General features: G+C 46.4%; 5 non-coding genes across 5 annotated transcripts; 3 read left to right on the forward strand and 2 right to left on the reverse strand.

Moving 5' to 3' along the window:
• Window positions 1-11,030: 11,030 nt before the first annotated feature.
• Window positions 11,031-11,105, reverse strand: Trnal-caa (transfer RNA leucine (anticodon CAA)). Its single transcript has one exon. It is a non-coding gene; the product is annotated as a tRNA-Leu (tRNA).
• Window positions 11,106-12,830: 1,725 nt separating this feature from the next.
• Trnal-caa (transfer RNA leucine (anticodon CAA)) lies at window positions 12,831-12,905 on the reverse strand. Its single transcript has one exon. It is a non-coding gene; the product is annotated as a tRNA-Leu (tRNA).
• A 4,413-nt stretch (window positions 12,906-17,318) lies between these two features.
• On the forward strand, window positions 17,319-17,393 carry Trnas-cga (transfer RNA serine (anticodon CGA)). The gene has a single exon. It is a non-coding gene; the product is annotated as a tRNA-Ser (tRNA).
• A 2,326-nt stretch (window positions 17,394-19,719) lies between these two features.
• Trnal-caa (transfer RNA leucine (anticodon CAA)) lies at window positions 19,720-19,794 on the forward strand. The gene has a single exon. It is a non-coding gene; the product is annotated as a tRNA-Leu (tRNA).
• Window positions 19,795-20,319: 525 nt separating this feature from the next.
• Trnal-caa (transfer RNA leucine (anticodon CAA)) lies at window positions 20,320-20,394 on the forward strand. Its single transcript has one exon. It is a non-coding gene; the product is annotated as a tRNA-Leu (tRNA).
• The last annotated feature ends 6,320 nt before the right edge of the window (window positions 20,395-26,714 follow it).

The raw sequence follows: 26,714 nt of genomic DNA on the forward strand, positions 1-26,714 counted from the left end.
AAGTTCAAGAAGACATAGATTGCCGCAGTACCTGGAAAACATAACACAAACTCTACAATGTTAGACATATTTTCATAAGACAGGTGTTCGAATGTGAAGTGCTGCAACATTTGAACCCAGTGCATGCTAGTGGTGAATTTTTCTATGCTCCATTTTCCCATTTGGTGATATCTGACAAATTGCTGCATATTACCACGCTGTAGGAGCAAATCATTATCTTTAATTTTGTAGTTTCGTAAGATATATTAAGAGTTATCGTTTTTGTGCCTCATCCCATGCAAGTGAATAGTGGAACAGAACACTTTTGCTGGTCTGAAAATGCATTAAACACCACTTTACAGTTCATTGCACAGTGCTATTACAATATTCACACACGTTTTCAGCAAACTTAATAATGTTTATGACTCCCATCAGACTCAAATTTGCTGGAGCACTTCTTATAACGTATAGCATGAATCTGATTTTGCGTTTATCTGTCATATTCATTCTTAAATCATGAAGTGCTTCTCCAGCGTCCTGTGTGTCCCTGTCCCTTCAATAGCACCGTATGAAAAGTCCTGCAGTGCTCATGCCAACGCAAGACTCGCGTTAGGGTTACCGCTAAACAAGTCCTGCTCAATAATACGAACATTAGCACAAATATTCTAGAAGATCTCGAACTTACACATGGCATCAAGCTGTGTGAACAGGTTGCCTAATACAGCGCGTAATAGTACTCGTATGCTAGACTACGGATATGATTTGAAATAAAACGTAGATACTTATTACAATTACAAAAGTTAACCTTTGGAACCTCACATCACAGAAAATTTTATTTTATTTCTGAATACCAGAACATTTAGGGGTTCCGGCAGAACCCGATGGTGGACTAGGAGATCGGACTCCAAAATTCGGAACTTTTCCGGCCAAATCGAGACGCCTGGTCACCTTATCTAAAGGCGTGTTTATACCTCTCATGGCTGATCTCTGTTAGCGTCTCTTGGTCTTTTACACACGAAACTTAGAGATCGTGTAACTTTTTTCAATATCAGGTCGTTTTGAAGAAAGATTGTGAAGTTGGTTATTAACGTTCCGTAGACGATAATGTGATTAGAGACGGAGCACAGTCTCGAAATGCAAAAGCAAGAAGCAGGAAACAGATTTCAGACTTTTAAAACGAAATTCACTCTTTCACATAATTTGATCAGGTATCATATTGATCCACCTTTGCGGTAATACAGCGTCGGTAAGAGCAACGAAACCTGTATTGCTATTATCGCCGAATGTTGTAAGATACAAACAATACGGTTTTGTTGGTCAGTTTTAAGTTATTATTTTATAAAAGATCAAATGTTTTTAAATAGGTGATGCTATTTCTGCAGGATATAGGATTACCCGACCTCTTGAGTCTTTGACACACAACCTTTTGATACTAGCTTCGTGAGGTATCCAGAATGGCGCGCACACATCGTTGAAGGCACACAGCAGTTGTATCAAATCCTTGTGAAACAATTACAACTGAATCTTCCTGGCTTATTAAAACTGTGTGCGACTCAAACATGGAACTTTTGTTATCGCTGCTAATGCTGTTATTGGCTGAACCATTCAGACAAGACTCACGACCTGCTCTGACCGGTGTACTTTTCCAGGTTTAAATATTCGTTCAATTTTGTCTTTCGTCATGGTCGATGTTTATGTGCAATTGATGATTATGACAATGATTGTGATGATGAAAGAAATTTTTCATGTGTTACTGTAGTCTCCGCGAAGAATTAAAATGGTATGACTACCTTTGTCATGAGAATTATATAATGATCGAGCATTGGATGAGACGGGGTTCACATGTTTCGTCGGAATAACAGAGTACTGGAAGGATAAGGCGACTAACGTCTAGTGGGTAAAGTAAACGAAGAAGAAATTCTTCTGGCTTAATGTTTGACGATTTCCATATATATATGTGAGTTAAATAGATCAATTTCTTCATATGGCAGAGCTTGCTGGAGGATTGGAGAATGGTGAAATCTTCATCCTTCATTTATTTATATAGGACAAGAAACCAACGGTCAACCAGATAAAGCAATACTATTAAATCAGTGTAGTCAGCAATAAATTCCATGTAGAAGAGAATTAGAAGTGAGTCATGTGGCCTAGTGTTGTGACACACTTGTCAACAAACATTACGCCTACACATTACAGAATATTACAATAAATATTTTAATAAATATTTTTAACTGTTTAAAAGTAGCGGGTTATTTCCGTGCAAATACGAGTACCTCATGGTGATAGTTCCATTCGCTAAACAAATGGCAGGTATATTTAGTAGTTATTTTAATAACTGCACGATGAACTGGTTATTAGAATAATTATGGATACGTAGCAACCGATTATTTACTACTGTTACATTTTTCTAATGACCTATAACAGGCACAAGCGGCCATAAGCCAAGAATTTCCCTTGGACATCGATAATACGTGGGACACCGTTTCCTACGGTCGTTCACAAAAAACTGAGCGAATATTAAAAGTTTCTGCCAGATAATTTTTTTATATCCACTGTTAGATAGTTCATGTAAACTATCCCCATAATAAGTACAGTTCCGGATGTTGTAGAACACCTTCAGTAATTAATTATAACTATGCATATTGAACTTACCCCTCAGCATGTAAACTGTACAAACCGAAGTTTAAATGTAAATAGCAAAGTATATGCTAGCGTTGTTAATTTCACAAGCCGATAAAAGTGTTTAAAAGCGTTGGAGTTTCCGGTACTGTTCACTGTTACAGACCCGCCCGGGTAGCAGTACTTGTTAAAGCTCCACTTCTGGGCCGGGGGTGTGCTCCTGCCTTGGATTAAATCCGTCCGCCTGCCCGGATGTGGATTTTAGGCAGTTTCTCACATCCCTCTAGGTGAATTTCGGGATGGTGCCAAAGTCCCGCCTGATCTATGTGCTTTTCAACTCTCGCCAGCTTTCATTTGAATAACACCACGCGCAGGCAGTTAGGTATACGTATTCCGACGAGCCGGGTGAGCGTGGAAAAGGGGGAGGGGGGGGGGGGGAGGTTGGCGGCTAATGCGGTGGCGACAATTACGAGCGTCCGATCACTTCTTAAACTTACCAATAGAAACCCGTTCATAACCATGCCGAACTTGCACGCATGCGGGACAAGGAAAAGAAAAGAAAGGAAAAAGGTGTTGTTTACTGTTCCTACTAAAGCATATTTTGCATTTAAATTGATCTTATCATCGGTACGGACTGTGTGAAATGGAGGTTTTCCATTTTTCCCTCATTTCACGCTTCCTGGATTTCTCGATGGTTGAGGAAATACACCGCTCCTTTCTTTTTCCTGAAATGCAACCAATTTCCCTGTGGTTAGTATTTGTCTGTGTTGAAACTTTACCCCCCCCCTCCCAGTCAGTCAATGACAGTGATTAAATTGCTAAACTCGAACGGGAAGAGGTTTTGTATAAGCTAATCCTTTGTCTGTGTCGACAGAACTGCTCCATCATGGCAGCCGTGTTCCATTAATTATTACTTGTAATTCAGTTGCTGGATAACGAGCGCACAGAGCTGTTATGTCGTTTTAATGATGCAGTCGTCGGTGGAATTTCATATCAACTGCGCCTTTCACTCATTGATGGGGATTTACTGAGATGTCAGAGAATTAAAATACGTTCACTCGTTCTTTCAATTAATAGACAGACGGGATGTAACTTTAATTCTAAATGTGGGATACACCTCTCGTCAAATCAAATGGACTTGGTGGAGCCATTGTAATTCCTATCAAGATCAAGCATTACTAAATTCCGTTGAGTGAAATGCAATAGTCCAAATTCGGCAAGAGAACATAACGACAAGTGATCCTCAGATTTACCTGAAATGTGCTGTGAAATCTGACTAAATGACTTCAGCACGACTAATCAGTAAATAAATTTCATTGATGATCCAAAACAACATTTCTCAAACAAGGACAGCTATTCTCATTAATCACAGGATATTGAAGAGAGTGGTAGGACGAGCGTAAACGAAAAGACATTTAAATTGGTTCAAATGGCTGTGAGCACTATGGGACTTAAAATCTATGGTCATCAGTCCCCTAGAACTTAGAACTACGTAAACCTAACTAACCTAAGGACATCACACACATCCATGCCCGAGGCAGGATTCGAACCTGCGACCGTAGCGGTCACGCGGTTCCAGACTGAAGCGCCTAGAACCGCACGGTCACACCGGCCGGCAAAAGACATTTATTAAAAGGGTTATCCTCTCCTGAAAGTTAAGTAATCCTCAACAAGGAAGACTGGCCTTAACACTACATGGAGTTAACAGAAGTCATAAGATAGCTATATGGACATATGTAAATGGCATTAGTATCGCGTACAAAGGTATAAAATATAAAAGGCAGTGCATCGGCAGAACTGTCATTTGCACTCAGGTGATTCATATGAAAAGAATCCCGACATGATTATGGCCGCACGACGGCCATTAACAAACTTTGAACACGGAATGGGACCGTGGGGACATTCTATTTCGGAAATCTTCAGATAAATCAATTTTCCAAGGTCCACAGCGCCAAGAATGTGCCGAGAATATCACTTTTCTGGCATTCTCTCTCACCACAGATAGTGTAGTGGCCGACGGCCTTCACTTAACGACCGAGAGCACCGGCGTTTACGTAAAGTTGTCAGTGCTGACAGACAAGCAACACTGCGTGAAACAAACGTACAAATCAAAGTGGGACGTACGATGAACGTATCCGTCTGGAAAGCGCGGCGAAATTTGGCGTTGATGGGCTATGGCAGCGGACAACCGACGCGAGTGCCTTTGCTAAACCAACGACATCGCTTGCAGCGACTCTCCTGGGCACGTGACCATATCGGTTGGATCCTATACAACTGGAAAACCATGGCCTGGTCACATGAGTCCCGATTTCAGTTGGCAAGAACTAATGGCACGGTTCGAGTGTGGCGTAGACCTCACGAAACCGTGGACCTGAGTTGTCAACAAGGCACTCTGCAAGCTGGTGGTGGCTTTATAATGGTGTAGTCTTTGTTTACATGGAACGGACTTGGTTCTGTGGTCCAACTGAACCGATCATTGAAGAAGTGGTTATGTTCTGCTGTTTGGAGACCATTGGCAACCATTTACTGGCTTCTTGTTCCCAAACAGCGGTAGAATTTTTATAGATGACAATGGACTATGTCAGAACATTCTGGACAAATGAAGTGAACGTATTGGCCACTCTGATCGCCCGTTGCGAACCCCATCGAACATTCAAGAGACATATTCGAGAGGTCAGATCGTGTAAAATATCCTGCATCGACATGTCCACAATTATGAACGGATATAGTAGCAGCATGGCTCAGTAGTTCTGCATAAGAGCTTAAACTAGTTGTTGAATACATGCCACGTCGAGTTCCTGCACTACGCCGGGAAAAATAAGATCCAACACGGTAACAGGAGGTATCTCAATACTTCCGTCAGCTCAATGCGTAATGTATTTAAATCATATATTCGCGAAATCGAAACCGGTTAGCCGGCCGGAGTGGCAGAGCGGTTCTAGGTGCTTCAGTCTGGAACCGTGCAACTGCTACGGTCGCAGGCTCGAATCCTGCCTCGGGCACGGATGTGCGTGATGTCCTTAGGTTAGTTAGGTTTAAGTAGTTCCAAGTTCTAGTGGACTGACGACCTCTGCAGTTAAGTCCCATAGTGCTCAGAGCCATTTGAAACATTTCGAAACCAGTTACGATACCTTTCGTGCTACCCGACGTTTGAGACGCACAATAAAAATATACTGTTTACAAGATGGTCGGTATATACCCCTGCGACAGAATGTCTCGTCATGCATCTGTCAGATTTTGGACCGGTGTTTTTAGTCACTATTAAGGCTACATACTCTTCCACCCAGGCTGTGCTCTCCCATCAGCATTGAAGTGTGCTTGTGCTCCATCATTTTGGAACAAGGGGCCCCTGTACACAGCAAGCGGCAGACCGTAGAACAGTTAAGGAGGTGCGATGCGCGAGACCTGTAAGAAGTCGCTCCAGTCAACCTAGGTGGCAACACTGTGGATAACCTTCGTTTGTGCCTGGATCACGAGCCCCCGGGGTCGATTCTCTGCCGGGTTGGGGATTTTATCTACATGGGGACTGCGTTTTTGCATCATCATCATCATCATCATCATCATCATCACTCGTGATAGTGACTTGATTGGACTGCGTAAAACATAGGAGTGTGAAAAAAATTGGGAGTTTGTACATGCGCAGTCGAGCGCCCCAAAACCAATCATTATCATCGTCATAATCATCAACCTTCGTTGTTGCGATCAAGCAGCAACCTCATGCGGTTTTCATAGTCCCAGAGGTGGCTATTTCTTTTGTTAAAATACCTGCACCTGTAAATGAGGCCACTCTGTAAATAAAGGATTTGTGTCAAAGACTTTGCTGTACAAACCACTGCAAAAACTAATTACGATGTGGGTAATAACTTGGTTCTAAAACCTGCATCCTCTCAAGATGCGTAGGTTGTTCCCATGCAATACTCTCCACCCAGATAAGTGACATCTTTCATAGCACGGACTATAGCACACCTGCTGCTTGATGGTTACAGATCACTTCATCCTCAAAATCTGGTGTTCCCACGTCAGGCCTACCACCACCAACGTGCTAAGGCTGCAAACTGTTCCAGTAACTGTCCATGAACTGGAGCAAAGGTACAGTTGTGTGTCTTCTGTTACAGAAACGATTGTTGTTGATACGAAGAGCTTCTCTTTCACCACCTCACGAGGAGACGCGCAGCCGGTCGCTAGGTGATGGTGGTAGAGTGCATCATGACCGTGCCCATAAATCACAAAGGGCAGATCCAAATGTATATGTTTCGGAACAAAAAATGCTCGTCTTTGAGCGATGTATCGTACCTCAAAGATTGTAGGCGAGGTCTCAAGCACTCTGCTATGTTACTCCCTCTCTCTGGGAGGTGGCGACATTAATACAGAGTGTCCTACTCAAACATCCCTAACTTCAAAGGCCCAGCAAAAACAAAAAAAATAGAAATACAGTAGTTACGGCATTGAAAAATGCACCACATTTTGAGCATCTCAAAGAATTTATTTATTTATCATCAATACACCACATGTGAACCATTTGACCATTTGCAGCACGACTGGGAAATTTCCTATCCAGGAACTTGCAAACAGCCGTTGAGCAATGCGACGAAGCTCCATCTTGTTGAAAAATTATGTTGGGTTGCAAGTCTTGTATCTAAGGGTACACAAACTGCACCAACATGTCCAGATACACTGACTCATTCACCATTTGTTCCACAGAGAAGAACTGTCCAACAATACTGTCGCGCATTAGCCCACGCCAGACAGTTTAGGGCTATCACGAATATCTTCAATGACAATGTGCAGATTTTTCGAAGCGCGAATCCGAACATTATTAACCCTTCCTGATGGATGAAAGGTTGCCTCATCTCAGAATAAACATCTTTACTGGAAGCTGGCATCCATATCAATACTCTGCAGCTAACTGTTGCCGGCCTGGTTTGGCGTTTGGCGTCATATGTTGCAAAATTTGCGCTTTGTTAGCACACATAAGAAGACCCTGGTGAACTACATGATGCAATGTTGATCGAGGTACATCAAGTTGCTAGACGAATTGATTTACGAGGGCTTCTGAGAAACGTTTATCTGATGTCCTCCACTGCCTCTTCTGAAACTCTGTGATGTGCACTGCCAGGATATTTCAGAACATTTCCTGTTGCCAGAAACTTCCTATACCATTCCTTAGTTGTTTCCACATCAGGTGGATCACATTCATACACACGACGATAATTTCTTTGGACAGTAATCGGCGATTTTGTTTCTGCAAACCACACTACTGCCTGCTCGTGCTGCTGTGGAGTCGCCATTTTCGCTTCATGTGACCATGCTGCACTCTGACGACGATACTTGGCACTTCTGACGCGGGAATATAAATTCTGAGGTGCTCCACAATGTGGTGCATTTTTCAGTGTCGTATCTACTGTGGTTTTTCTCTCCTAGGTCCTTGAAATCAGGGAGGTTTGAGTGGGACACCCTGTCCTAACCAGGAATGTAGGAGAGGCGTTCAGTAAGAATTGAAACAATTTTTTTCTGAAAGCAGATTGGTTCTATTCGGAATTCTAGTACACCATATTATTCCCCACTCCTTTGGCTAAAAAATCCTATTTTTCGACGTAATCTCCGTTCAATGCGACAGCATTCGCAACTTACTGGGAGGGCCTGTATGCCTGTATGGCATCACTCTTCTGCTTGACGTCAGAGCCAACATCTTCGTGCATCAATAACCTTCCGAACATCGATGTATTGCTTCCCGTAGAATACGAACAGATGAAAGTCGGAAGGTGCGACATCCGGACCGCAGGGTGGATGAGGAAGAACACTCCAATGTAGTTTTGTGAGCTGCTCTTGGGTGCGAGGACTTGCGTGAGACCTTATTTTGTCATGGAGAAGGAGAAATTCGTTTGCAATTTTGTGGTGAGGAACTCGCTAAAGTCGTTTCAGAAATATACTGAGGGTAGCAAAATACATTTCAGAGTTGATTGTTGCACAATGAGGGAGGAAATTATCGGAATAGCCCTTTCAGTTTCCAAGAAAACGGCTCTGATGATCCCGAAGGTGCGGCTTTGAACTTTTCGTAATCGTGAATTTTGCTATAACTGTTCGTTCACAATAAACAAGAGTGTGATTTGTAGCATGTTGTTGTTTAGTGCTCCATCTTTTTGAGCTGAAATATATTTACCTGTAGTTTCGAGTCTCATATTCACCACCAATACTGTCAAACTTGGCAGGTACTGTTAAATGGATGAATGTAAAGTCAGTGATATGTCACCTCTCAAAATGTAAGTGCCATGACTGGAAGTCTCTGACATCAAACATCTAAACATAATGAGAGGACAAATTTGTGGAAGATAATATTAGTACCTTCCCGAATTTACTCGTGTAATGAAACACTGCTCAACTATTTACAATTTTTATTCACGTGCAGTAGAAGGTGTAGGCAGTGCAGAGGGAACTAAGAAATGGTGTAAGTGTGCACCGACAAATATATACTGAAGTAAAAGAACATCAGAAAACAATTAATGCAGATAATGACATTTCGCGAATACGTTTGTCTAGTTAAGATATATTAGTAATTAACATTGTAAGGCCACAGGCTGATGTAAGCGCAAGATAATCCATTGAAAATGCGAAATGCTTCTAAATTAATACCCGGTGTAACCACCAGACCGTTCTACACCTACACCTACATCTACATGGATCCTCTGCAAATCACATTCAAATACCTGGCAGAGGGTTCATCGAACCACTTCCACAATTGTCTATTATTCCAATATCGTATAGCGCGCGGAGACAATGAACACCCGTATCTTTCCGTACGAGATCTGATTTTCGCATTCGGATGAGAAAGTTAGTGATTGGAATTAGGTGAGAAGATTCCGTGGCAACGAAAAACGCCTTTTTTTAATGATTCCTAGCCGAAATTCTGTATCATTTCTGTGACACTTACTCCCATATTTCGTGATAATACGAAACGTGTTGCCTTTCTTTGAACTTTTTCGATGTACTCCGTCAGTCCTATCTGGCAAGGATCCCACTCCGCGCAGCAGTATTCTAAAAGCGGACGGACAAGCGTAGCGTAGGCCATCTCTTTAGTAGGTATGCTACATTTTCTAAGTGTCGTGCCACTAAAACACAGTCTTTGGTTAGCCTTCCCCACAATATTTCCTATGTGTTCCTTCCAATTTAAGTTGTTAGTAAATTTGGTACCTAGGTGTTTAGTTGAATTTACGGCTTTTAGATTAAGCTGATTCATCGTGTAATCGAAGTTTGACGAGCTCCTTTTAGCACTCATGTTGGTGACCTCACACCTTCAGCTATTTATGGTCAATTCCCATTTTCACACCATTCAGATATCTTTTCTAAATCGTTTTGCAGTTTGTTTTGATCTTCTGATGACTTTATTAATTGATAAACGACAGCGTCATCTGCAAACCACCGAAGACGGCTACACAGATCGTTTATATAGGTAAGGAACAACAAAGGCCCTATAACACAACCTTGGGGAACGCCAGAAATCACTTCACTTTTACTCGATGACTTTCCGTCAGTTACTACGAACTGTGACCTCTCTGACAGGAAATCACAAATCTCGTCACATAACTGCGACGATATTTCATAAGCACACAATTTCACTACGAGCCGCTTGTGTGGTACAGTGTCAAAGGCCTTCCGGAAATACGGAATCGATCTGAAATCCCTTATCAGTAGCACTCAACACTTCATACGAATAAATAGCTAATTGTGTTTCACATGAACGATATTTTCTAAACCAATGTCGACTGTGTGTCAATAGACCGTTTTCTTCGAGGTAATGCTGTTCGAACACAATATATGTTCTAAAATCCTGCTGCATATCGAAGTAAACGATATGGGCCTGTGATGTAGTGGATTACTCCTACTACCTTTCTTGGATATTGGTGTGACCTGTGCAACTTTCCAATCTTTGGGTATGGATCTTTCGTAGTCGAACGGTTATATATGATTGTTAAGTACGGAGCTAATGAATCAGCATACTCCGGAAGGAACCTAATTCATATACAGTCTGGACCTGAAGACTTGCTTTTGTTAAGTGATTTAAGTTTCCAGAATGAGATTTTCACTCTGCAGCGGAGTGTGCGCTGATATGAAACTTCCTGGCAGATTAAAACTGTGTGCCCGACCGAGACTCGAACTCGGGACCTTTGCCTTTCGCGGGCAAGTGCTCTACCAACTGAGCTACCGAAGCACGACTCACGTCCGGTACTCACAGCTTTACTTCTGCCAGTATCCGTCTCCTACCTTCCAAACTTTACAGAAGCTCTTCTGCGAAACTTGCAGAACTAGCACTCCTGAAAGAAAGGATATTGTGGAGACATGGCTTAGCCACAGCCTGGGGGATGTTTCCAGAACGAGATTTTCACTCTGCAGCGGAGTGTGCGCTGATATGAAACTTCCTGGCAGATTAAAACTGTGTGCCCGACCGAGACTCGAACTCGGGACCTTTGCCTTTTGCGGGCAAGTGCTCTACCAACTGAGCTACCGAAGCACGACTCACGTCCGGTACTCACAGCTTTACTTCTGCCAGTATCCGTCTCCTACCTTCCAAACTTTACAGAAGCTCTTCTGCGAAACTTGCAGAACTAGCACTCCTGAAAGAAAGGATATTGCGGAGACATGGCTTAGCCACAGCCTGCGGGATGTTTCCAGAATGAGATTTTCACTCTGCAGCGGAGTGTGCGCTGATATGAAACTTCCTGGCAGATTAAAACTGTGTGCCCGACCGACACTCGAACTCGGGACCTTTGCCTTTTGCGGGCAAGTGCTCTACCAACTGAGCTACCGAAGCACGACTCACGTCCGGTACTCACAGCTTTACTTCTGCCAGTATCCGTCTCCTACCTTCCAACCTTTACAGAAGCTCTTCTGCGAAACTTGCAGAACTAGCACTCCTGAAAGAAAGGATATTGCGGAGACATGGCTTAGCCACAGCCTGGGGGATGTTTCCAGAATGAGATTTTCACTCTGCAGCGGAGTGTGCGCTGATATGAAACTTCCTGGCAGATTAAAACTGTGTACCCGACCGAGACTCGAACTCGGGACCTTTGCCTTTCGCGGGCAAGTGCTCTACCAACTGAGCTACCGAAGCACGACTCACGTCCGGTACTCACAGCTTTACTTCTGCCAGTATCCGTCTCCTACCTTCCAAACTTTACAGAAGCTCTTCTGCGAAACTTGCAGAACTAGCACTCCTGAAAGAAATGATATTGCGGAGACATGGCTTAGCCACAGCCTGGGGGATGTTTCCAGAATGAGATTTTCACTCTGCAGCGGAGTGTGCGCTGATATGAAACTTCCTGGCAGATTAAAACTGTGTGCCCGACCGAGACTCGAACTCGGGACCTTTGCCTTTCGCGGGCAAGTGCTCTACCAACTGAGCTACCGAAGCACGACTCACGTCCGGTACTCACAGCTTTACTTCTGCCAGTATCCGTCTCCTACCTTCCAAACTTTACAGAAGCTCTTCTGCGAAACTTGCAGAACTAGCACTTCTGAAAGAAAGGATATTGCGGAGACATGGCTTAGCCACAGCCTGGGGGATGTTTCCAGAATGAGATTTTCACTCTGCAGCGGAGTGTGCGCTGATATGAAACTTCCTGGCAGATTAAAACTGTGTGCCCGACCGAGACTCGAACTCGGGACCTTTGCCTTTCGCGGGCAAGTGCTCTACCAACTGAGCTACTGAAGCACGACTCACGTCCGGTACTCACAGCTTTACTTCTGCCAGTATCCGTCTCCTACCTTCCAAACTTTACAGAAGCTCTTCTGCGAAACTTGCAGAACTAGCACTCCTGAAAGAAAGGATATTGCGGAGACATGGCTTAGCCACAGCCTGGGGGATGTTTCCAGAATGAGATTTTCACTCTGCAGCGGAGTGTGCGCTGATATGAAACTTCCTGGCAGATTAAAACTGTGTGCCCGACCGAGACTCGAACTCGGGACCTTTGCCTTTCGCGGGCAAGTGCTCTACCAACTGAGCTACCGAAGCACGACTCACGTCCGGTACTCACAGCTTTACTTCTGCCAGTATCCGTCTCCTACCTTCCAAACTTTACAGAAGCTCTTCTGCGAAACTTGCAGAACTAGCACTCCTGAAAGAAAGGATATTGCGGAGACATGGCTTAGCCACAGCCTGGGGGATGTTTCCAGAATGAGATTTTCACTCTGCAGCGGAGTGTGCGCTGATATGAAACTTCCTGGCAGATTAAAACTGTGTGCCCGACCGAGACTCGAACTCGGGACCTTTGCCTTTTGCGGGCAAGTGCTCTACCAACTGAGCTACCGAAGCACGACTCACGTCCGGTACTCACAGCTTTACTTCTGCCAGTATCCGTCTCCTACCTTCCAAACTTTACAGAAGCTCTTCTGCGAAACTTGCAGAACTAGCACTCCTGAAAGAAAGGATATTGCGGAGACATGGCTTAGCCACAGCCTGGGTGATGTTTCCAGAATGAGATTTTCACTCTGCAGCGGAGTGTGCGCTGATATGAAACTTCCTGGCAGATTAAAACTGTGTGCCCGACCGACACTCGAACTCGGGACCTTTGCCTTTCGCGGGCAAGTGCTCTACCAACTGAGCTACCGAAGCACGACTCACGTCCGGTACTCACAGCTTTACTTCTGCCAGTATCCGTCTCCTACCTTCCAAACTTTACAGAAGCTCTTCTGCGAAACTTGCAGAACTAGCACTCCTGAAAGAAAGGATATTGCGGAGACATGGCTTAGCCACAGCCTGGGGGATGTTTCCAGAATGAGATTTTCACTCTGCAGCGGAGTGTGCGCTGATATGAAACTTCCTGGCAGATTAAAACTGTGTGCCCGACCGAGACTCGAACTCGGGACCTTTGCCTTTCGCGGGCAAGTGCTCTACCAACTGAGCTACCGAAGCACGACTCACGTCCGGTACTCACAGCTTTACTTCTGCCAGTATCCGTCTCCTACCTTCCAAACTTTACAGAAGCTCTTCTGCGAAACTTGCAGAACTAGCACTCCTGTAAGAAAGGATATTGCGGAGACATGGCTTAGCCACAGCCTGGGGCATGTTTCCAGAATGAGATTTTCACTCTGCAGCGGAGTGTGCTGTGAGTACCGGACGTGAGTCGTGCTTCGGTAGCTCAGTTGGTAGAGCACTTGCCCGCGAAAGGCAAAGGTCCCGAGTTCGAGTCTCGGTCGGGCACACAGTTTTAATCTGCCAGGAAGTTTCATATCAGCGCACACTCCGCTGCAGAGTGAAAATCTCATTCTGGAAACATCCCCCAGGCTGTGGCTAAGCCATGTCTCCGCAATATCCTTTCTTACAGGAGTGCTAGTTCTGCAAGTTTCGCAGAAGAGCTCCTGTAAAGTTTGGAAGGTAGGAGACGGATACTGGCAGAAGTAAAGCTGTGAGTACCGGACGTGAGTCGTGCTTCGGTAGCCCAGTTGGTAGAGCACTTGCCCGCGAAAGGCAAAGGTCCCGAGTTCGAGTCTCGGTCGGGCACACAGTTTTAATCTGCCAGGAAGTTCATATCAGCGCACACTCCGCTGCAGAGTGAAAATCTCATTCTGGAAACATCCCCCAGGCTGTGGCTAAGCCATGTCTCCGCAATATCCTTTCTTTCAGGAGTGCTAGTTCTGCAAGTTTCGCAGAAGAGCTTCTGTAAAGTTTGGAAGGTAGGAGACGGATACTGGCAGAAGTAAAGCTGTGAGTACCGGACGTGACTCGTGCTTCGGTAGCTCAGTTGGTAGAGCACTTGCCCGCAAAAGGCAAAGGTCCCGAGTTCGAGTCTCGGTCGGGCTCACAGTTTTAATCTGCCAGGAAGTTTCATATCAGCGCACACTCCGCTGCAGAGTGAAAATCTCATTCTGGAAACATCACCCAGGCTGTGGCTAAGCCATGTCTCCGCAATATCCTTTCTTTCAGGAGTGCTAGTTCTGCAAGTTTCGCAGAAGAGCTTCTGTAAAGTTTGGAAGGTAGGAGACGAATACTGGCAGAAGTAAAGCTGTGAGTACCGGACGTGAGTCGTGCTTCGGTAGCTCAGTTGGTAGAGCACTTGCCCGCGAAAGGCAAAGGTCCCGAGTTCGAGTCTCGGTCGGGCACACAGTTTTAATCTGCCAGGAAGTTTCATATCAGCGCACACTCCGCTGCAGAGTGAAAATCTCATTCTGGAAACATCCCCCAGGCTGTGGCTAAGGCATGTCTCCGCAATATCCTTTCTTTCAGGAGTGCTAGTTCTGCAAGTTTCGCAGAAGAGCTTCTGTAAAGTTTGGAAGGTAGGAGACGGATACTGGCAGAAGTAAAGCTGTGAGTACCGGACGTGAGTCGTGCTTCAGTAGCTCAGTTGGTAGAGCACTTGCCCGCGAAAGGCAAAGGTCCCGAGTTCGAGTCTCGGTCGGGCACACAGTTTTAATCTGCCAGGGAGTTTCATATCAGTGCACACTCCGCTGCAGAGTGAAAATCTCATTCTGGAAACATCCCCCAGGCTGTGGCTAAGCCATGTCTCCGCAATATCCTTTCTTACAGGAGTGCTAGTTCTGCAAGTTTCGCAGAAGAGCTTCTGTAAAGTTTGGAAGGTAGGAGACGGATACTGGCAGAAGTAAAGCTGTGAGTACCGGACGTGAGTCGTGCTTCGGTAGCTCAGTTGGTAGAGCACTTGCCCGCGAAAGGCAAAGGTCCCGAGTTCGAGTCTCGGTCGGGCACACAGTTTTAATCTGCCAGGAAGTTTCATATCAGTGCACACTCCGCTGCAGAGTGAAAATCTCATTCTGGAAACATCCCCCAGGCTGTGGCTAAGCCATGTCTCCGCAATATCCTTTCTTTCAGGAGTGCTAGTTCTGCAAGTTTCGCAGAAGAGCTTCTGTAAAGTTTGGAAGGTAGGAGACGGATACTGGCAGAAGTAAAGCTGTGAGTACCCGACGTGACTCGTGCTTCGGTAGCTCAGTTGGTAGAGCACTTGCCCGCGAAAGGCAAAGGTCCCGAGTTCGAGTCTCGGTCGGGCACACAGTTTTAATCTGCCAGGAAGTTTCATATCAGCGCACACTCCGCTGCAGAGTGAAAATCTCATTCTGGAAACATCCCCCAGGCTGTGGCTAAGCCATGTCTCCGCAATATCCTTTCTTTCAGGAGTGCTAGTTCTGCAAGTTTCGCAGAAGAGCTTCTGTAAAGTTTGGAAGGTAGGAGACGGATACTGGCAGAAGTAAAGCTGTGAGTACCGGACGTGAGTCGTGCTGCGGTAGCTCAGTTGGTAGAGCACTTGCCCGCGAAAGGCAAAGGTCCCGAGTTCGAGTCTCGGTCGGGCACACAGTTTTAATCTGCCAGGAAGTTTCATATCAGCGCACACTCCGCTGCAGAGTGAAAATCTCATTCTGGAAACATCCCCCAGGCTGTGGCTAAGCCATGTCTCCGCAATATCCTTTCTTTCAGGAGTGCTAGTTCTGCAAGTTTCGCAGAAGAGCTTCTGTAAAGTTTGGAAGGTAGGAGACGGATACTGGCAGAAGTAAAGCTGTGAGTACCGGACGTGAGTCGTGCTTTGGTAGCTCAGTTGGTAGAGCACTTGCCCGCGAAAGGCAAAGGTCCCGAGTTCGAGTCTCGGTCGGGCACACAGTTTTAATCTGCCAGGAGGTTTCATATCAGCGCACACTCCGCTGCAGAGTGAAAATCTCATTCTGGAAACATCCCCCAGGCTGTGGCTAAGCCATGTCTCCGCAATATCCTTTCTTTCAGGAGTGCTAGTTCTGCAAGTTTCGCAGAAGAGCTTCTGTAAAGTTTGGAAGGTAGGAGACGGATACTGGCAGAAGTAAAGCTGTGAGTACCGGACGTGAGTCGTGCTTCGGTAGCTCAGTTGGTAGAGCACTTGCCCGCGAAAGGCAAAGGTCCCGAGTTCGAGTCTCGGTCGGGCACACAGTTTTAATCTGCCAGGAAGTTTCATATCAGCGCACACTCCGCTGCAGAGTGAAAATCTCATTCTGGAAACATCCCCCAGGCTGTGGCTAAGCCATGTCTCCGCAATATCCTTTCTTTCAGGAGTGCTAGTTCTGCAAGTTTCGCAGAAGGGCTTCTGTAAAGTTTGGAAGGTAGGAGACGGATACTGGCAGAAGTAAAGCTGTGAGTACCGGACGTGAGTCGTGCTTCGGTAGCTCAGTTGGTAGAGCACTTGCCCGCGAAAGGCAAAGGTCCCGAGTTCGAGTCTCGGTCGGGCACACAGTTTTAATCTGCCAGGAAGTTTCATATCAGCGCACACTCCGCTGCAGAGTGAAAATCTCATTCTGGAAACATCCCCCAGGCTGTGGCTAAGCCATGTCTCCGCAATATCCTTTCTTTCAGGAGTGCTAGTTCTGCAAGTTTCGCAGAAGAGCTTCTGTAAAGTTTGGAAGGTAGGAGACGGATACTGGCAGAAGTAAAGCTGTGAGTACCGGACGTGAGTCGTGCTTCGGTAGCTCAGTTGGTAGAGCACTTGCCCGCGAAAGGCAAAGGTCCCGAGTTTCGAGTCTCGGTCGGGCACACAGTTTTAATCTGCCAGGAAGTTTCATATCAGCGCACACTCCGCTGCAGAGTGAAAATCTCATTCTGGAAACATCCCCCAGGCTGTGGCTAAGCCATGTCTCCGCAATATCCTTTCTTTCAGGAGTGCTAGTTCTGCAAGTTTCGCAGAAGAGCTTCTGTAAAGTTTGGAAGGTAGGAGACGGATACTGGCAGAAGTAAAGCTGTGAGTACCGGACGTGAGTCGTGCTTCGGTAGCTCAGTTGGTAGAGCACTTGCCCACGAAAGGCAAAGGTCCCGAGTTCGAGTCTCGGCCGGGCACACAGTTTTAATCTGCCAGGAAGTTTCATATCAGCGCACACTCCGCTGCAGAGTGAAAATCTCATTCTGGAAACATCCCCCAGGCTGTGGCTAAGCCATGTCTCCGCAATATCCTTTCTTTCAGGAGTGCTAGTTCTGCAAGTTTCGCAGAAGAGCTTCTGTAAAGTTTGGAAGGTAGGAGACGGATACTGGCAGAAGTAAAGCTGTGGGTACCGGACGTGAGTCGTGCTTCGGTAGCTCAGTTGGTAGAGCACTTGCCCGTGAAAGGCAAAGGTCTCGAGTTCGAGTCTCGGTCGGGCACACAGTTTTAATCTGCCAGGAAGTTTCATATCAGCGCACACTCTGCTGCAGAGTGAAAATCTCATTCTGGAAACATCCCCCAGGCTGTGGCTAAGCCATGTCTCCGCAATATCCTTTCTTTCAGGAGTGCTAGTTCTGCAAGTTTCGCAGAAGAGCTTCTGTAAAGTTTGGAAGGTAGGAGACGGATACTGGAAGAAGTAAAGCTGTGAGTACCGGACGTGAGTCGTGCTTCGGTAGCTCAGTTGGTAGAGCACTTGCCCGCGAAAGGCAAAGGTCCCGAGTTCGAGTCTCGGTCGGGCACACAGTTTTAATCTGCCAGGAAGTTTCATATCAGCGCACACTCCGCTGCAGAGTGAAAATCTCATTCTGGAAACATCCCCCAGGCTGTGGCTAAGCCATGTCTCCGCAATATCCTTTCTTTCAGGAGTGCTAGTTCTGCAAGTTTCGCAGAAGAGCTTCTGTAAAGTTTGGAAGGTAGGAGACGGATACTGGCAGAAGTAAAGCTGTGAGTACCGGACGTGAGTCGTGCTTCGGTAGCTCAGTTGGTAGAGCACTTGCCCGCGAAAGGCAAAGGTCCCGAGTTTCGAGTCTCGGTCGGGCACACAGTTTTAATCTGCCAGGAAGTTTCATATCAGCGCACACTCCGCTGCAGAGTGAAAATCTCATTCTGGAAACATCCCCCAGGCTGTGGCTAAGCCATGTCTCCGCAATATCCTTTCTTTCAGGAGTGCTAGTTCTGCAAGTTTCGCAGAAGAGCTTCTGTAAAGTTTGGAAGGTAGGAGACGGATACTGGCAGAAGTAAAGCTGTGAGTACCGGACGTGAGTCGTGCTTCGGTAGCTCAGTTGGTAGAGCACTTGCCCGCGAAAGGCAAAGGTCCCGAGTTCGAGTCTCGGTCGGGCACACAGTTTTAATCTGCCAGGAAGTTTCATATCAGCGCACACTACGCTGCAGAGTGAAAATCTCATTCTGGAAACATCCCCCAGGCTGTGGCTAAGCCATGTCTCCGCAATATCCTTTCTTTCAGGAGTGCTAGTTCTGCAAGTTTCGCAGAAGAGCTTCTGTAAAGTTTGGAAGGTAGGAGACAGATACTGGAAGAAGTAAAGCTGTGAGTACCGGACGTGAGTCGTGCTTCGGTAGCTCAGTTGGTAGAGCACTTGCCCGCGAAAGGCAAAGGTCCCGAGTTCGAGTCTCGGTCGGGCACACAGTTTTAATCTGCCAGGAAGTTTCATATCAGCGCACACTCCGCTGCAGAGTGAAAATCTCATTCTGGAAACATCCCCCAGGCTGTGGCTAAGCCATGTCTCCGCAATATCCTTTCTTTCAGGAGTGCTAGTTCTGCAAGTTTCGCAGAAGAGCTTCTGTAAAGTTTGGAAGGTAGGAGACGGATACTGGCAGAAGTAAAGCTGTGAGTACCGGACGTGAGTCGTGCTTCGGTAGCTCAGTTGGTAGAGCACTTGCCCGCGAAAGGCAAAGGTCCCGAGTTCGAGTCTCGGTCGGGCACACAGTTTTAATCTGCCAGGCAGTTTCATATCAGCGCACACTCCGCTGCAGAGTGAAAATCTCATTCTGGAAACATCCCCCAGGCTGTGGCTAAGCCATGTCTCCGCAATATCCTTTCTTTCAGGAGTGCTAGTTCTGCAAGTTTCGCAGAAGAGCTTCTGTAAAGTTTGGAAGGTAGGAGACGGATACTGGCAGAAGTAAAGCTGTGAGTACCGGACGTGAGTCGTGCTTCGGTAGCTCAGTTGGTAGAGCACTTGCCCGCGAAAGGCAAAGGTCCCGAGTTCGAGTCTCGGTCGGGCACACAGTTTTAATCTGCCAGGAAGTTTCATATCAGCGCACACTCCGCTGCAGAGTGAAAATCTCATTCTGGAAACATCCCCCAGGCTGTGGCTAAGCCATGTCTCCGCAATATCCTTTCTTTCAGGAGTGCTAGTTCTGCAAGTTTCGCAGAAGAGCTTCTGTAAAGTTTGGAAGGTAGGAGACGGATACTGGCAGAAGTAAAGCTGTGAGTACCGGACGTGAGTCGTGCTTCGGTAGCTCAGTTGGTAGAGCACTTGCCCGCAAAAGGCAAAGGTCCCGAGTTCGAGTCTCGGTCGGGCACACAGTTTTAATCTGCCAGGAAGTTTCATATCAGCGCACACTCCGCTGCAGAGTGAAAATCTCATTCTGGAAACATCCCCCAGGCTGTGGCTAAGCCATGTCTCCGCAATATCCTTTCTTTCAGGAGTGCTAGTTCTGCAAGTTTCGCAGAAGAGCTTCTGTAAAGTTTGGAAGGTAGGAGACGGATACTGGCAGAAGTAAAGCTGTGAGTACCGGACGTGAGTCGTGCTTCGGTAGCTCAGTTGGTAGAGCACTTGCCCGCGAAAGGCAAAGGTCCCGAGTTCGAGTCTCGGTCGGGCACACAGTTTTAATCTGCCAGGAAGTTTCATATCAGCGCACACTCCGCTGCAGAGTGAAAATCTCATTCTGGAAACATCCCCCAGGCTGTGGCTAAGCCATGTCTCCGCAATATCCTTTCTTTCAGGAGTGCTAGTTCTGCAAGTTTCGCAGAAGAGCTTCTGTAAAGTTTGGAAGGTAGGAGACGGATACTGGCAGAAGTAAAGCTGTGAGTACCGGACGTGAGTCGTGCTTCGGTAGCTCAGTTGGTAGAGCACTTGCCCGCAAAAGGCAAAGGTCCCGAGTTCGAGTCTCGGTCGGGCACACAGTTTTAATCTGCCAGGAAGTTTCATATCAGCGCACACTCCGCTGCAGAGTGAAAATCTCATTCTGGAAACATCCCCCAGGCTGTGGCTAGGCCATGTCTCCGCAATATCCTTTCTTTCAGGAGTGCTAGTTCTGCAAGTTTCGCAGAAGAGCTTCTGTAAAGTTTGGAAGGTAGGAGACGGATACTGGCAGAAGTAAAGCTGTGAGTACCGGGCGTGAGTCGTGCTTTGGTAGCTCACATGGTAGAGCACTTGCGCGCGAAAGGCAAAGGCCCCGAGTTCGAGTCTCGGTCGGGCACACAGTTTTAATCTGCCAGGAAGTTTGATTTAAGTTTCTTCATTACTACGAGGATATTTTCTTCTACGTTACTCATGTTGGCAGCTGTTCTCGATTCGAATTCTGGAATATTTACTTCGTCTTCTTTTGCGAAGGCATTTCGGAAGGCTGTGTTTAGTAACACTGCTTTGGCAGCACTGTCTTCGATACTATCTCCATCGCTATCGCGCAGAGAAGGGATTGATTGTTTTTTCCGCTAACATACTTCACATACGATCAGAATCTCTTTGGATTTTCTGCCAGGTTTCGTGACAGTTTCGTTGTGCATCTCGCATTGAAGTCTACGCTAAATTTCGAGTTTCTGTAAAAGATCACCAATCTTGGGGATTTTGCGTCAGTTTCAATTTGGCATATTTGTTTCGTGGTTTCTAAAACAGTGTTCTGACCCATTTTGCGTACCAATGTTGAATGCAGGAATGCAAACGTGCATGCATCGTCCTGTATAGGTACGAGATGTCTGTTTGTGGATGGAGTTTCATGTCTGTTGCACTTGATCAGTCAATGCATGCATGCATGGTTAATGCTGGTTGTGGATGACGCTGGAGTTGTCGTCGTATGATGTCCCGTATGTGATCCATTGGAGACAGTTCTGATAATCGAGCAGCCCAAGGCAACATGTCGACATTCTAGAGCATGTTGGGTTACAGCAGCGGTTAGAAAACAACCCCAGGAAAACTGTTTATAAATGGCAGGGCAACCGGTCGAATCACCAGACTGACGTACAAATTTGCATTCGGTTGCGTGGCGTAACCACGAGAGTACTGCTGCTGTCACAGCCCCCCCCCCCCCCCCTTTCCACCGTGGCGTCGGTGGTTCGAGCCCTCCCTCGGGCATGCATGTGTGTGTGTTGTCCCTAGCGTCAGTTAGTTTAAGTTAGAGTAAGTAGTGTGTCAGGCTAGGGACTGATGACCTCAGCACTTTGGTTCCATAGGAACTTACCACCACCAGTGTGTTGCGTCAGTGTGGTGCCAACTGCTGCTCAAACTGCTGCTGCAGATGCAGTACCATGCGGCAAAGCAATATGTGAAACACGATGATCTTCCCTCTAGGCAGTGTCACGGGGCTGTGGAGAGTAATGGTTCAAATGGCTCTGAGCACTATGGAACTTAATATCTGATGTCATCAGTCCCCTAGAACTTAGAACTACTTAAACCTAACGAACCTAAGGACATCACACACATCCATGCCCGAGGCCGGATTCGAACCTGCGACCGTAACGGTCACGCGGTTGCAGACTGTAGCGCTTAGAACCGCTTGGCCACTCCGGTCGGCGACTGTGGAGAGACCGCTATTCTTGCGACCGTGCCTTCTCGTGACCACTGCAGGCAGCAATCATGTACAGTGGCTGCATTGCTGCCATGTCTTTCTGCAATATCGCGGAGGGAACGTCCAGCTGCTCGTAGCCCTATTACACGATCAAACCTAGTGATGTGTTGATAATGGCATCTTTGTCGCCTTAAAGGAATTCTTGTGTAACATCAGATCGTGACGTCAAGTATCAAACGTAAATAACGCTTACGAACGTTACTGCTGTGTTTAATACAAACCTAATTTACATCCTCACAGTGGTGCTACTGTGTGTGTGTGTGTGTGTGTGTGTGTGTGAGAGAGAGAGAGAGAGAGAGAGAGAGAGAGAGAGAGAGAGAGAGAGAGAGAGAGAAACTCCTAAGGATCCAAACTGCTGAGGTCATCGGTCCCTAGACGTACACATTACTTAAGCTAACTTAAACTAAATTACCCTAAGAGGAACACAGACACCCATGTCTGATGGAGGACCCGAACCTCCGGTGGGAAGGGCCGCGCAATCCGTGACATGGCGTCTTAAACTGTGCGGACACTCCGCGCTACTGGCACCACTGGGCGCGAAATTTGAACAGATATCTTCCAAATGTAGAAACACGCCAACCAACTGTCATATATGTCGCACAACTCTTTGGTTTTGCGATTTCTTTTTCCGTCTGCGTATAACACACTTCGACCTTCCAGACTCTTACCACCACAATGACTCGGTTTGAAAGATCAAAACATCGCACCTCCTGCGCTCTCGGTGAGTGTCGTTACTTTTACAAGGTCTTTGTCAATTACAGACGCCATTTTCAAGGCTACGTATAGCACCGCCCCTTATTGGAACAACATGAAACTATAATTGGTTGGGGTTGGGTTGTTTTGGGGAAGGAGACCAGACAGCGCGGTCATCGGTCTCATCGGATTAGGGCAGGACGGGGATGGAAGTCGGCCGTGCCCTTTGAAAGGAACCGTCCCGGCATTTGTCTGGAGAGATTTAGGGAAATGAAACTATATTGGTTGAAGAGGGAATATTCCTTAATACTACACAGCTAATTACCGGTTTTCAACCGAAATCGACCGAGAAACAAAAGTGTTTCATTACTTACTGAACGCCCCTCGTATGTTCAGGTCTCAATTTGGCATGCATATATATATATATATATATATATATATATATATATATATATATATATATATATAATGTACCATCAAGACGCCGAAATAAAACAGGAGACTCCTCCCTTAACGAATATCGAACCCCAGCTGTTGATTGGTTGTGATAGAAGCGGAAAAATTTTCTTGAAAATATAATTTGCGATGAAACGCCAGAGTGACAAAACAATAGTTCCTCGCTCAATTATCACGACTGCAATGATGGCGCCCCCTTTGTCTCACTTCACACCGACTTTTAAACTCGCTTACACCCCGAGCAACTGTGCTCGGCTGGCTCACGGCGTTTTAAGTCGAGTCTTTCCGCTCGGCACGTTAACGACTCTGGCTCCCTCGTTGGCCAGTCCGTCCCCGCCGCCAGCTGCACGTGCAAATCCGTTGCGTAATTAGGAATAAGCCCGTAATAGCTCTAAGCCTTTCACACGGCTCCTTTTGACTTCAGAGCTGCTTTAACTACACTTCTCAGGTTTCCCTGAGGTGAAGTAGAAGGCTGCATCACACTTCACTCACAGATCAGATATAAAGTTGTTTAGAAACTAAGAAATATGTATAGCGCTCTACCTCTGGCGACGGTTTTTAGTCTTAAGAATTTAAGTTGACCGTTCATAATGAAGCATTAAAGAAACATCCCCTTCACTTATCTTTCCACATCATGAATTTATAAATTTATGCAGAGCTCCTTAGTGCTTTAATATATCCCTCCTGGATGCGAAAATTGTAAATTAGCTTCCAGTGGTTACTTCAACGGGTCAAAGCTTTGCGGTACTGCTCGTAGAATTTTTTCAGCTTAATTTTTTAAGCGAGGTGCAACACTCAAAAACTGACACAACTTTATTGCCTTTTTCGAAAAGGAAATTTAATGGTACACTTCTTCAACAGAACGACGATAAATAATTTACTAATGGTGTTTTCCTTATTTAAAAATTTCATCTTCAGCATTCACGGTAGCACGTTAGGCGTTACTAATTGGGTCATTTTCCACACACTCTTCGCGAAGCTCCAGCCCCTAGCATCGTTTTGCACACTGTGTTTCGTGCTAAGCCTTATGTGGTAACGATAGCTACGATGCCACAACGTAAATGCAAGTTCGTAGGTTGGCACTACGACACCGACACAAACGACAGCGCCCTCTAGCTGGCGCTGTGCAGCTCTACGAGCGCCGCTCCAGATTCAGCCCATTTGATTCCGAAGACACGACCTAGCAACGTTGTTTCTACTTCATAGGGGGCTAGCCATTACAGACTTTGTTACTTCAGTTATTTCAATGATAGTTTGTCCAACTACTAGTAGCTGTCAACGATGATACCTGTACGGCTTCGCACCAGCATGCTCATCTGTACGCAAAGTTATAACCATTACACAGTACCGAAGCATTTCACCTTCTCCTGATCCTACTCACTTCCTACATTCGGCCTGCTCTCCAGTTTACAGGAGCAGACCCACGCACCGCCTATCCAGGCGGGATACAAAACCTTATTTGAAGATTATAGTGTTTCCAGAATGATATTTTCACTCTGCAGAGGAGTGTGCCCTGATATGAAACATCCTGGCAGATTAAAACTGTTTGCCGGACTGAAACTCGAACTCGGGATCTTTGCCTTTCGGGGGCAAGTGCTCTACCGACTTTTTTTTTATCTCATTTGGTTCGTTTTTGTTCGTTGAATCTGATCGGAGTGGACGTCGTAAGACACCCTTTTAAGTTCGTTGTTGATCTCTTAACTTAGTTTTCTATTATAGAGGGCAGCTAACCATCTGACCGCGCACGCTGAGCTACCGTGCCGGCGAAACTGTGTGCCGGACCGAACTCGAACTCGGGACCTTTGCCTTTAGCGGGCAAGTTTCTACCATCTGAGCTACCGAAGCACGACTCACGCCCGGTACTCACAGCTGTACTTCTGCCAGTATCTCGTCTCCTGCCTTCCAAACTTTACAGAAGCTCTCCTGCGAACGTTACTGAAGGAAAGGATATTGCGGAGACATGGCTTAGCCACAGCCTGGGGGATGTTTCCAGAATGAAAGGAAGGAGGTACTGGCAGAAGTAAAGCTGCGAGGACGGGCCGTGAGTCGTGCTTGAGTAGCTCAGTTGGTAGAGCACTTGCCCGCGAAAGGCAGAGGTCCGGAGTTCCAGTCTCGGTCTGGCACACAGTTTTAATCTTCCAGGAAGTTTCATTATAGTGTTTTTCGGTGTGTCGGCAGAAGAAACCATAAGGAATTATTTAATTTTAGGTACTGGCAAACGTTAATCAGTGATACATACACACGACGCAGTCACATTAATGTGACCACCTCCTATGTCCGACGACGTGCAACATTCACAGACGACCGGTGGCAACACTAGCAGTCAAGGGTACATGAAACGCGTGGTGGTGGTGGTGGTGGTGGTGGTGGTGGTGGTGGTCGGGGGGGGGGGGGGGGGGAGGGAGATGGTAAACAGTGCTGTCGCTGTCTTAATGCTGAAACGGAGCAGTTTATCTCGCACCCTAAGGGGCTTTATCTTTGGCTTTTGGGTCAAGGTGGAAGCATCTCAGAAATTGAACTATTCACGCGGCCCCATGATCAAAGTTTATTTTTCATCAGGATGAGTTTTTTTATTGATACAACGACATTATAACATAATTGAAAGGAAACAAGTATTATGATGCAGATGATTCATAAACAAGCAGCTTATACTAATTGATTGGCACTTGCTATAGACAGGGTTAATCTAACTGCTTGACTACTCTGGTTATTCTGAGACTAACTACCCTGCAGCGTTACAGGTGTGCCACTTGATATACAAACCTACTATTAAGGCCTGCTCACTGAGCTAATCCGAGTGAGCGTGCCCCTGGCACTGGGCTGGCCAAGTACTTTTGAAATCGCTGCAGTCCCTACCTATGTTAGTAATGTTAGTGTCCTAATTTTGCATTATTCTAGTGTAACTACTTTCTAAGGAATCTAGTGCATAAGTCAAGTCCGTGAATGGTACACCTGCTCTCCTGGTCCAACAGCGCGGCGGATTCCGGTCGTGAAACAACCGGCCAGTACCGCGCTCGGCGGTAATTGCAGGTGTACCTGTGTCTTCATCGGCTTATTTTTTAGTCTCTAACCGTGTTGGTTTCTAATAAAATCCCTCAAGATCTTCTTGGATATTTCGTTTGCCAAATTGTTGAGGACATTGAAGGTCTCGGCACGTTGCAGTAGTGTGTATGTGTCTCTGTTTGGTAATTGGCTTCTGAGTTCGAGCGCCACATCGTCATATAACGTGCAGTCATAGACGACATGTTCGGGTGTTCCATACGGAGCACCACAGTCGCACGCTGGTGTTGCCATGATGAGTTTACTGTGCTCCCCTGGCCACCAACCTCCCCAGATTTAAACTTAAACGAGGATCTGTGGGACCATCTCGAACAGGCTGCTCGCGTCGCGGACCCTCAACAGAGAAACAGTGGAGATCTGGCCACACCACTGGAGTCTGATGCCTTCACATTCATGTCCGTACCTTCCAGAACCTCACTGGCGCTCTTCCTGCACGTCTCACAGAAG

Source organism: Schistocerca gregaria, chromosome 1 (genome assembly GCF_023897955.1).
Source record: "Schistocerca gregaria isolate iqSchGreg1 chromosome 1, iqSchGreg1.2, whole genome shotgun sequence".
NCBI lineage: Eukaryota > Metazoa > Arthropoda > Insecta > Orthoptera > Acrididae > Schistocerca > Schistocerca gregaria.